The sequence below is a fragment of the Salvelinus sp. IW2-2015 genome, linkage group LG1 (assembly GCF_002910315.2).
Source record: "Salvelinus sp. IW2-2015 linkage group LG1, ASM291031v2, whole genome shotgun sequence".
In the NCBI taxonomy this organism is placed as follows: Eukaryota; Metazoa; Chordata; class Actinopteri; order Salmoniformes; family Salmonidae; genus Salvelinus; species Salvelinus sp. IW2-2015.
Window position 1 is genome coordinate 12191988 of NC_036838.1, and position 12021 is coordinate 12204008.

The 12021-nt window shown below is 41.4% G+C and overlaps 1 protein-coding gene across 5 annotated transcripts in view; it reads right to left on the reverse strand.

Moving 5' to 3' along the window:
• LOC111961354 (copine-3) overlaps nucleotides 1-12021 on the reverse strand; it is a 73688-nt gene that overhangs the window by 40598 nt on the left and 21069 nt on the right. The window contains exons 1-2 of one of the 5 annotated variants that reach the window (XM_070444481.1): nucleotides 8078-8179; nucleotides 1157-1216 (exon numbers count right to left, since the gene is read on the reverse strand). The exons of 1 other annotated variant lie outside the window; for it this stretch is intronic. The gene's annotated coding sequence lies outside the window, so the exon portion shown is untranslated. Of the gene's footprint in view, nucleotides 1-1156; nucleotides 1217-8077; nucleotides 8188-9005; nucleotides 9092-12021 lie in introns of those variants that run through there. 3 more of the 5 variants (XM_023983561.2, XM_023983552.2, XM_023983570.2) reach the window with 3 other exon arrangements.

Sequence of the window (12021 nt, forward strand, 5' to 3'; positions counted from 1 at the left end):
ATGGAGGCGCTACCAGGAGAACAGGCCAGTACATCAGGAGACGTGGAGGAGGCCGTAGGAGGGCAACAACCCAGCAGCAGGACCGCTACCAGAGCCTGCAAATGACCTCCAGCAGGCCACAAATGTGCATGTGTCAGCATATGGTCTCACAAGGGGTCTGAGGATCTCATCTCGGTACCTAATGGCAGTCAGGCTACCTCTGGCGAGCCCATGGAGGACTGACCCACCGCCAAACCAGTCATGCTGGAGGATGTTGCAGGCAGCAGAACGTTCTCCACGGCGTCTCCAGACTGTCACGTCTGTCACATGTGCTCAGTGTGAACCTGCTTTCATCTGTGAAGAGCACAGGGCGCCAGTGGCGAATTTGCCAATCTTGGTGTTCTCTGGCAAATGCCAAACGTCCTGCACGGTGTTGGGCTGTAACCCTCTATGGAGTCTGTTTCTTACCGTTTGAGCAGACACATGCACATTGTGGCCTGCTGGAGGTCATTTTTGCAGGGCTCTGGCAGTGCTCCTCCTGCTCCTTCTTGCACAAAGGCGGAGGTAGCGGTCCTGCTGCTGGGTTGTTGCCTCCTACGGCCTCCTCCACGTCTCCTGATGTACTGGCCTGTTTCCTGGTAGCGCCTCCATGCTCTGGACACTACGCTGACAGACACAGCAAACCTTCTTGCCTCAGCTCGCATTGATGTGCCATCCTGGACTAGCTGCACTACCTGAGCCACTTGTGTGGGTTGTAGACTCCGTCTCATGCTACCACTAGAGTGAAAGCACCGCCAGCATTCAAAAGTGACCAAAACATCAGCCAGGAAGCATAGGAACTGAGAAGTGGTCTGTGGTCACCACCTGCAGAACCCCTCCTTTATTGGGGGTGTCTTGCTAATTGCCTATAATTTCCACCTTTTGTCTATTCCATTTGCACAACAGCATGTGAAATGTATTGTCAATCAGTGTTGCTTCCTAAGTGGACAGTTTGAGTTTACAGAAGTGTGATTGACTTGGAGTTACATTGTTTAAGTGTTCCCTTTTATTTTTTTGAGCAGTATATATATATATATATATATACACACACACACACACACACACACAAATATATATATACACAGTGGGGAGAACAAGTATTTGATAACCTGCAAAATCGGCAGTGTTTCCTACTTACAAAGCATGTAGACGTCTGTAATTTTTATCATAGGTACACTTCAACTGTGAGAGACGGAATCTAAAACAAAAATCCAGAAAATCACATTGTATGATTTTTAAGTAATTAATTTGCATGACATAAGTATTTGATCACCTATCAACCAGTAAGAATTCCGGCTCTCACAGACCTGTTAGTTTTTCTTTAAGAAGCCCTCCTGTTCTCCACTCATTACCTGTATTACCTGCATCCCAACCGTGAAGCATGGAGGTGGAAACATCATTCTTTGGGGATGCTTTTCTGCAAAGGGGACAGGACGACTGCACCGTATTGAGGGGAGGATGGATGGGGCCATGTATTGCGAGATCTTGGCCAACAACCTCCTTCCCTCAGTGAGAGCATTGAAGATGGGTCGTGGCTGGCTTCCAATTGTGCAAGTTCTTAATGGCACCTGTTTGAACTTGTTATCAGTATAAAAAGACACCTGTCCACAACCTCAAACAGTCACACGCCAAACTCCACTATGGCCAAGACCAAAGAGCTGTCAAAGGAAACCAGAAACAAAATTGTAGACCTGCACCAGGCTGGGAAGACTGAATCTGCAATAGGTAAGCAGCTTGGTTTGAAGAAATCAACTGTGGGAGCAATTATTAGYAAATGGAAGACATACAAGACCACTGATAATCTCCCTCGATCTGGGGCTCCACGCAAGATCTCACCCCGTGGGGTCAAAATGATCACAAGAACGGTGAGCAAAAATCCCAGAACCACACGGGGGGACCTAGTGAATGACCTGCAGAGAGCTGGGACCAAAGTAACAAAGCCTACCATCAGTAACACACTACGCCGCCAGACGTGTCCCCCTGCTTAAGCCAGTACATGTCCAGGCCCATCTGAAGTTTGCTAGAGAGCATTTGGATGATCCAGAAGAAGATTGGGAGAATGTCATATGGTCACATGAAACCAAAATATAACTTTTTGGTAAAAACTCAACTCGTCGTGTTTGGAGGACAAAGAATGCTGAGTTGCATCCAAATAACACCATATCTACTGTGAAGCATGTGGGTGGAAACATCATGCTTTGGGGCTGTTTTTCTGCAAAGGGACCAGGACGACTGATCCGTGTAAAGGAAAGAATGAATGGGGCCATTTATCGTGAGATTTTGAGTGAAAACCTCTTTCCATCAGCAAGGGCATTGAAGATGAAACGTGGCTGGGTCTTTCAGCATGACAATGATCCCAAACACACCGCCCGGGCAACGAAGGAGCATTTCAAGGTCCTGGAGTGGCCTAGCCAGTCTCCAGATCTCAACCCCATAGAAAATCTTTGGAGGGAGTTGAAAGTCCGTGTTGCCCAGCAACAGCCCCAAAACATCACTGCTCTAGAGGAGATCTGCATGGAGGAATGGGCCAAAATACCAGCAACCGTGTGTGAAAACCTTGTGAAGACTTACAGAAAACGTTTGACCTCTGTCATTGCCAACAAAGGGTATATAACAGAGTATTGAGATAAACTTTTGTTATTGACCAAATACTTATTTTCCACCATAATTTGCAAATAAATTCATTAAAAATCCTAAAATGTGATTTTCTGGATTTTTTTTCTCATTTTGTCTGTCATAGTTGAAGTGTACCTATGATGAAAATTACAGGCCTCTCTCATCTTTAAGTGGGAGAACTTGCACAATTGGTGGCTGACTAAATACTTTTTTGCCCCACTGTATAACCAGCATGGCTACCAAAGCATTCTGCAGCGATGCGCCATCCCATCTGGTTTGTGCTTAGTGGGACTATCATTTGTTTTTCAACAGGACAATGACCCAAAACACACCTCCTCTATTTGACCAAGGGGATTGTGAAGGCCAGGTCATGTGTTGCAGCACTCAATCAATCACACGACCTCAATACAATTGAGATGGTTTGGGATCAGTTGGACCGCAGAGTGAAGAAAAAGTAGCCAACAGGGGCTCAGCATACAGTTGCAAGAAATCCAGGTAATTAGTGTTTTCTGCATAAATTGGTCAACAAATGTTATCTGATCTTCATGATTCCATGTGTTATTTCATAGTTTTGATGTCTTCACTATTATTCAACAATGTAGAAAATAGTTTTAAAAAAATTTAAAAATCCTTGAATGAGTAGGTGTCCAAACTTGACTGGTAGTGTAAATATTATTAATATTTAATTCAGTGATTATGACCCAATCCTCAGTAGCCTATTCTAGCAGACTATTTCTTACCTCAATCTTCACGCTATTCATGTTTAATAAAGTAGTCTAAATTTGAACTAAGCAAGATGCTAAATTGTTTACATCTTGCCTACATCTTGTCTAGGCTACAGTAGACTATCTGAAATGAGATATAGGCATATCAGGGGCTATAGGCTACCTGCCTTTATCTAAGCAAACCATGTCGAAGTTCAATCATAAACCCAGATTTTAGTCTGTAGTCTATGTTTATTGAAATGACAAGTCAATCTCACAAATGGGCCATTTATAACAGTTTGTAGTCTTAACATCTGGCACATAATAGCACAATTGTCAGAAAATAATCTTAACATTCTTTTTTTTGTTAGCCCAAGTGTTCCTTGCTCAGAGATTGAAATCCTATGTCCAACTTTCAAGGAATTTATTTACAATTATATACACCTGGTTCGAGTCATGAATGCTGACTGGCTGAAAGCCGTGGTATATCAGACCATATACCACGGTTATGACAAAAATAACTTTTTACTGTTCTAATTACGTTGGTAATATGTATCATTCTCCACCAAGGGCTATCGCACACAGAGATATCGTAGACAACCCTGTTTCTACGGTTGAAGACGGGAATAAGTACAAGTAGGCCCGCTATGACCTCCGCAGAGTCATTAAACGAGCAAAAGAACAATATAGGAATAAAGTTAATTCATATGGCACAGGCTCCGATGCCCGCCGCATGTGGCAGGGGCTACAGTCCATTACGGATTACAAAGGAAGACCCAACCATGATCTGCCCAACAACGCCTCTCTACCAGACAAACTCAACGCATTTTATGCACGCTTGGACAACAACATTGAGCCGGGTGTGAGGGCCGTCACCGACCCAGAGGATTGGATGATCTCGCTCTCCGAGGCCGACGTCAGGTAGGGTCTTTAAATCAGGTCAACACCCGCAAGGCCGCGGGCCCAGACAGTATTCCAGGGCACGTTCTCAGAGCATGCGCAGAACAGCTGGCAGGCATATTCACTGTCATTTTCAACCTGTCCTTGTCCCAGTCTGTAATCCCCACGTTTTATGATTACCACAAACATTCCTGTTCCCAAGAACTCAAAGGGTCCATGTCACAATGACTACCCTCCTGTAGCACTTTTGTATACATGAAGTGCTTTGAGGCTGGTTATGGCACACATTGACGCCATTATCCCAGCCCCCCTAGACTCACTCCAATTTGCATACCACCCCAACAGATCCATAGACAATGCAATCTCAATTGCTCTCCACACTGCACTCACCAGCCTAGATAAGTGGAATACCTATGTGATAATGCTGTTCATTGACTACAGCTCAGTGTTCAACACCATTGTCCCCTCCAAGCTTGTCACCAAGCTTAGGACTCTGGGTCTGAACACCTCCCTCTACAACTGGATCCTGGACTTCCAGACGGGCCCACCCCCAGGTGGTGAGTGTAGGCAACATCACCTCTGCCACGCTGACCCTTAACATAGGGGCCCCACAGGGGTGTGTGCTTAGTCCCCTCTTGTACTCCCTGTTCACCCACGACTGTGCCCATGCACAACTCCCAACACCATTATGAAGTTCCCTGACGACACAACGGTGGTAGGACCGATCACCAGCGACAATGAGTCAGCATACAGGGAGGTCAGTGACCTGGCAGTGTGGTGCCGGGAGCAGGTAGACAACTTTAAATTCCTCTGTGTCCAAATCACTAATGACTTAAAATGGTCCACACACACACACACACACACACTTGAAGAAAGCGTGAGTGTCGCTTCACCATCAGGTTGAAAAAGTTTGGCATGGACCCTCAAATCCTGAAAAGGCTGAATCAATGCTTGGTATGGCTATAGCACTACCTTCGATCCCATGGCGCTACAGAGGCTGGTGCAGACAGCCCAGTACATCACTGGGGCCGAGCTCCCTGCCACCCAGAACCTCTATATCAGGCGATGTGAAAAGAAGGCCCAGAACATCAAAGACTCCAACCACCCAAGCCATAGACTATTTTCTCTGCTGCCGCACAGCAAGAGGTACCGGTGAATCAAGTCTGACATTAACAGGCTCTTGAACAGTTTTTATCCCCAAGCAATTCGACTGATAAATAGCTAACAAAATAGCTTCACGGAATACCTGAGTTCACCTTGTATCTGTATTGACCATTAATTTCAATATTTGCACTGTCTCTATGCACACTCACAGGGCCAAACACACACACACCAGAATTTGCTCACTCCTACATAATATGCACATACATTTATACTGACTCTACTAGGGCTGGGCAATATGGCCAAAATATAATCTCATGGTTTTCTTTCCCAGTTTTTGACGGTATTTTATGTTTTTGATTAATAAAAGTTCTAAATTTGCTACAATGGGTCTTTCTCCATCCGGATTGCTTTATTCTGTTCAATTCAACTTCAACCAAAAATAATTTCCTGCACTCAATTTGAAATCAGTTTCACACTGCCACGATATGGGCAAAAATACAAGGCCTTATTTTTAACCAAATGTTGCAATTGCGATTTAGATCAAAACACTTGGGTGAACTTTTGGAATCATGGAAATAGAATATAAATAATAGTGGGGACTTTGAATACAGTGTTGTCTGACATGACAAGGACGAGTTATTGTGACCGGCTAAGAACCAAAGTGATGTTTTGTGTTTCCTAGGGGACCCTATAATCTTTGGCTACATTAAATCTTTATTCATATAGCCAACATATTCATGCTTCGCCTATTCCTCTTTGATTTAAAAGATACTGTTGCACAAACACGCTGATTTAGGCCTCCACCAGCACTGGTATCAGGCTGTATTAGCTAGCTACGTTTGCTCTGACTCATTACTTTTAACTAGTTAGCTTAATTTGTTAAGAAAATACAAACTAGCTGTTTGCAGATATAAATAATGTAATTATTGAACACTTGTGGATTTATATTAAGATCAAATTGGAAACAATATAATTGTCATCAACATTGTTGCATGTGCTGCATTGACCATGCAGACGAACGAAAGTCTCGTGGTCAAAGCAACAAATGCGCTCCTTGAGTGACAAGGGGTGGGACTAGGTCTGTGTGTAAAGCAGCATGGAGTAAGAGTGGAGGGATGACTCAAGTAGCGGAGTAAACTATAAAAATGGACGTTACACACGGCGTATCACATTTAACAAACCAAACATTCAAATACTGTAATAGAAGATAAAGTATAAACCCAAACGAGTCTGTGCATCAATACCGGTATATAGTAAATACAGTATACCGCCCAACCCTAGACTCTACACACCTGCTCACATGAGCTGCTGCTACTGTTTATCTTATATCCTGTTGCTTAGTCCCCTTACCCCTATACATATCTAACGCCATCACTCCAGTATCCCTGCACATTTAAATATGGTATTGGATCTGACTTTAAATATTTCCTGTATATAGTATGCTTACTTTCTTTAATGTGCATTACATATTTCCTAATCTTTTTTTTTTGTAATACATTGTTATTGATTACTGCATTGTTGGGTTTTGAGTTTGCAAGAAAGGCACTTCACTGTACTTGTGCATTTGACATTAAAACCTAACCAGTTTATAATATCAATAAGGCACCCAGGGGGTTTGTGGTATATGTTGCTGTATCCAGGCACTCCGTGTTGAGTCATGCTGAGAACAGCCCTTACCTTCCGATCACACCGACAGCTTCATTGCATTTTGGTACACCAGAATGACATTAATTTCCAATGAAACACTGCGTTTGCCTTGCATCATTGCGTTGCAACTGGCAGTTGCAGGGCGTTTGGTGTGTTGCATATTGATCGAACGTATGCGTCAAACTGTATGCGTACGGCTTGATACAAACCGTAGCAGAAGGTGAATGTTTTACTTTAGTTGCATACATACATATCCAGATACACACTATTTTGCGCACGCATACTATCGGTGTTCTCGAAGCGTAAACTGTGGTGTATTGGCCACATTCCACACCCCCTTGTGCCTTATTGCGTAATCATAACAGTCAAACGAGTTAAATCCACATCCATTGATGGGAAATTATCTTGGGAGTTTAATACGAGCGAATTATCTTCTTCTGGGACATATTCAAATTCCTTTATTAAGTGATGGAAAATGATCTGTGGAGTTTAATACGAGCGAATTATCCACTATTGCGACATATTCAAATTCCTTTATTAAGTCATAGCTCGCAAGAATGATTATTTAGAGTTAAACCGAATTTTGCATTTAACGTTGTTACAAATTACTACGATATTTCTTCTTAATTGCCTCGAAACGTTATGGTGGGAAAAAAAGGGTTTATTGTATAAATATGTCAACTCTCTTGCTGTTAAAAAAATGTTGGGCTAGTTTTCAGGCCTTTGGGCGGGTTTTGAGTAGTCGTCGTGCTAAAAACCCTGGCTCACGCTAATGTTGTTCACAACACACTGGTACTGTATATTTACAATAAACTACATACTTCCTAGTTAACAGCAAAAGTTCAGCTGTGAATCAGACACGCTGAAAACTACCAGACGCTTATTTTATAGTAGAGACTCGACATGGAGAGAGAACTTTGTATGAAGTTAACTCAACCATAAAACAAAAAAACTGACTGACTGACAAGAACCCCAAGGCCAGGGCCCATTACGCCCATAAAATAACAATAAACGGATTTGCCTGCTCACCTCGATCTCTAAACTAACAGAGGCTTACTTTATAAAAATAGGTAGGCTACAAATATTACCTTGTCGCACGAAACGGAATATCAGGTCTCTTATGAAACAGTTGTACTTGTCTTGCAACTAAAAAGCACACTGCCGTAACACGAAATGAATAGGAAATATTTCCTAAAAAAGGTGTGGCAGATGGTCAAGTGAGCTCAACATTGGATGATCAGCCAGCATAAAAACGTTCCTATTGGACAAGAGACAACGTCACTCACCCGGTGCCCGCAGTGCAGGGGGAAGGGTCCGTGCTAACCGGAATCCTTGGGACGTCCCTACCCCATGCAAATCGTTGAAGTTTAACATGGTTAAGGCAAATATTTGTGGTAAGGTTAGGTAGGGGACGTGCTAAGAATCCCAGATAGTACTGGCCGTGCAGGAAGTGACTACACACATATCCCGGTTGTCACTAGTTACCACAGCCACAAATTGCCTGTATAGTAAAAATGTATGAAAACCAAAATGTGCTTTTTGGTCTTAATTTAAGATTAAGGTTAGTCATAGTGTTATCAGTGTGCCTAGGGTTAAGTTTAGAAATGGTAGAAATAGGCGGGTTTAGCCGAGTATACACTTGCGGGGCGAGGAAGGATGGAAGGATTTTTAAACGGAACGCCCTTGCCCGGAAATTCGTCACACGTTCATCCCGCGATGACTGTGTTTTCATCCACCGGTAGTTTGTTGGTGCTTTATTTGCGCTACAGTCAATTATGATTGCATGTCTACTTACATTAAATATGTAATTATTAATATACGCCTACTGTATAATAGTTAGCTAATTAATTAGCTAACTAACGTTAGCCTGCCTAGCTGGAACCTCTGAAGAAGGAAAATGTTTTATTTCTACAATCTCCAAAAACTAACCAAAAACAAAAACATAATTACTTTTACTAGACGTGTTTGTGAATTAGTAGCACAATTTATAACTTATTTGCATTTGTTTTTACTTACACTTGTATGTTGACATCTCCATATTAATGTTGAAGTTTTACGTTTTGGCAGACTTTTCTTAGCAGATGTACAATCATCGGGGCGTTTCATGCCCGACGTGAACATAATTGTACATTCGCAAACGCCATTGAAAACGAGGGCTGAGGTGCTTACGTTGCTAACTTCCCTTGCTTGGCGTCTTCATTTGGACCAACGACAAGATTGGGCGCGGCAATTCCCCTAAGGGCATGAGGCGATGGTAAATTGACGAAGGTGTGTCTTTTATCAGTTTGAAACGCAGCACAGATCTCTCGTGCCTTGCGAATTTGCAAATTAATTGGTTACTATGTCCTGATCAAAAATATTCTTACATATGACAGAGAGCAGAGCTTGTGAAACTGGTGCATTTTTGCCAAGCACCTAATTTAAAATATGGACGTCTGCAGTAAAATTCAACATCAAAATATACATGTTTTCATTCAAATCAGTTTTGTTATAATCCACTTATGCTTTCTACTGGTTTAAAAGGTGTGCAACTTATTTCTGCACTACTACTCATCTAAATGTGAACAATTAAGTAACATTAACACCACTAACTGAAGTCATTTGCATATTAGGCTATCACACACAAAGGGCACACAAACCCTTTCTGTATACAGCAAATACCAAGGCTCCATTTCCTATGTAGGCTATCTAACATTTCCACTTTGAGCTGTAATTTTTGTTCTCAAATTATGGCTATCCATTTCTCCACATCTATATATTTTATAACTATGCATGCATTTCTACCCATATCCTTGGACAGAACGCCTATTCAGCTCAAATGATAATACAATCCTGTAGAACAGACAGTTCAGCTCACTCTGAAGTTCAGCACATCAATTAATAAAAAAAGAAGTCAAGTAAGTTAGTTAATAGCCAGCAACACTGTAGTCTTAGCTGTTCACTGCATCACTGAATGATTTTTCTGTATGATAATGTAGCCATTTACAACCCAATACATTAAATCTTCTAGTGTTGTTGGCCTATCAACTTCGCTCAATAAATAGCCATTTGTAGAGTTGATTGAGACTAATTGGGAACGACACAAATTAGGCAAATCAATCAGAGACACTTTTTACTGAACAAAAATATGCATCACAATGTTGACCCCATTTGAAATCCAGTGTCAATTGGAAGTGATGAAACCGTGGCTTATTCTGCACAAGGCTGTGCTTGCGTCCCATGTCAGATTCACTCCGGATTTGGGATTGTGTGGTCCTCTATTATATCAACAAAGACCAGCTATATGGCAATTTCTGATATAGCCTACTGCTTTAGATTACAATCCGGTTAACGGCTTGATTTCAAAAGTGTGAGATCAGATGGGAAAATAAAGAATATCGTGAAGTCCAACCATAATAAATCATGTCCAGCAAAACTTTGCCTAGATATTGGGAGCATAATTCCACAAATACTTAATCTATTATACACCATGTCACCTCGCACAATTCATAAATATAACTAGTACTTACCTTTGCATGCAAATCCAACAGTAAACCAATTGGCTTTCATTGCCTTATACCTGACAGTTTGGTACACAAAAAGTAGTGTAATGCATAATATTTAACAAGTAAAATCCAGAAGCACACGCAGTGACTTTTAAAGGAAGCAAACCAAAATAGGCATGTATGAATACTGAATGACAGGTAAGTCCGAACTTGCTTTGCATTGCAACTCAGCAGCTCTTTCCATAGGCTCTAACAGTGAAAAAGGCATCTTCCAGGCCATATCAGTTTCTAAATATGCTTTACGTTCATCAGCATGTTCAAAGCAAAGCCCTAGGTTGTCATGTATGTCCACAAAGCAACCTACCATTTCACCCCAGTGCTGTATACTAGGCCTTTCTCAATCTGTGGGCTCATTAGGACAAAGTGAGAAATGCAGATATCTCAAATATCAAAGAACACCCAGCATTTCACTCTTTAAAACATTATGAAATAAACAACTTAATTGATGAGTAGCCTATATAAAAAAGGCGGTATACGTTTTACACCACTTAAATATTAAATTAATGTTCAGAGAACTCATATGAATCAGTCAAAAATATTCCATTAAACCACATGATAAAAACAAGGTACATTTAGGTTTAGTGCTAGGCAAGCTTGTAAGACACAAGAAACAGATGTTCTTAGCCTTCTAGTAGGCATGTTTGCCACTAGCATCTATAGTGGAATTGAAAGCCTTGTGACAGTGGAATAAATGTGTGCTCTCTTAAAACACACACACACACAATTTATGAACATAATTATATACAGTGCTCCATCTGTAAACTGTTTGTGCTGAAATAAAAAATGTGAGACCATATCAGTGGTCGATAAAAAAAAAAAAACTAAAACATTGAGTAAAGTGATCCTTAAAGGGAAATTTAAAAAAAAGTCAACTTCATATTCATCTCCAGCACCACCCCAATATCAACTTATGTGAAAATGGAGATGATGAATATAAAGTTGAAAAAAAAGTTTTACATTTCCCTTTTAAAAGGCAAGGGTGTACAACTCAGTTCCTGGAGGGCCATGTGTCTGCTGGGTTTGGTCCTTTCCTTTCAATTTGTTTGCAATTAAGATCTAGACAACCAATTACCTTAATTAATCAAGTACAAGGGAGGTGTGAAAACCTGCAGAACTTGGCCCTCAAGGACTGGCGTTTGAGGTGCTTTAAAGGCTGGTTTCCCCAGACACAGATTAAGCATGGTCCTGTTCTAAAAATAATTCTTAACAGAGAATTGTCATTGAAAGGACATTTTAGTCCAGGACTAGGCTTAATCTGGGTCTGGAAAACCAGCCTACTGTATGGGTTTCTTGGCAAACCCTATCAAATTTCCCATTCAACCCTATATGTTCATTTGCAAAAACCTAGATATAGCCTATATTACCCTTTAAGTAGTTTATACAGCAAAATGTAGGCCTAACTTAAAAGGCCCATTGCAGTCAAACTTTTCCTGTGTTATATAAATAAATAAAATGAGGTTGGAATAACACTGAAAATGATAATGCCC